This window comes from Penaeus monodon, chromosome 23 (assembly GCF_015228065.2).
Source record: "Penaeus monodon isolate SGIC_2016 chromosome 23, NSTDA_Pmon_1, whole genome shotgun sequence".
In the NCBI taxonomy this organism is placed as follows: Eukaryota; Metazoa; Arthropoda; class Malacostraca; order Decapoda; family Penaeidae; genus Penaeus; species Penaeus monodon.
In genome coordinates, this window is record NC_051408.1 from 33,366,980 (window position 1) to 33,367,283 (window position 304).

Here is a 304-nt window from a genome sequence, read left to right on the forward strand (position 1 = left end):
TCTCTTCCCTAGATTTCCTGGTAGTTCGAAGACGCTCTTGGATGAAGGCAAAATTATTTCAACTGTGCAAGGAGACCAATATCATAAGAAAATGGATCAGAAGTGAAATGGAATTATTGATAAACTTTCCTTCAAGGTGAAGTTACCTATATATCAGATATGATTGCACATTCATTTAACGTACGTGAAATTCTCGGGAAATCAAAAAGAATAAAAAAAGGTGAAAATACGATTCTTTTCCCCGGGTATCTGCAAACCTTTTTTCTGTTATAAACTTATTCTGAAAAGAACAACCTTTCTTCCT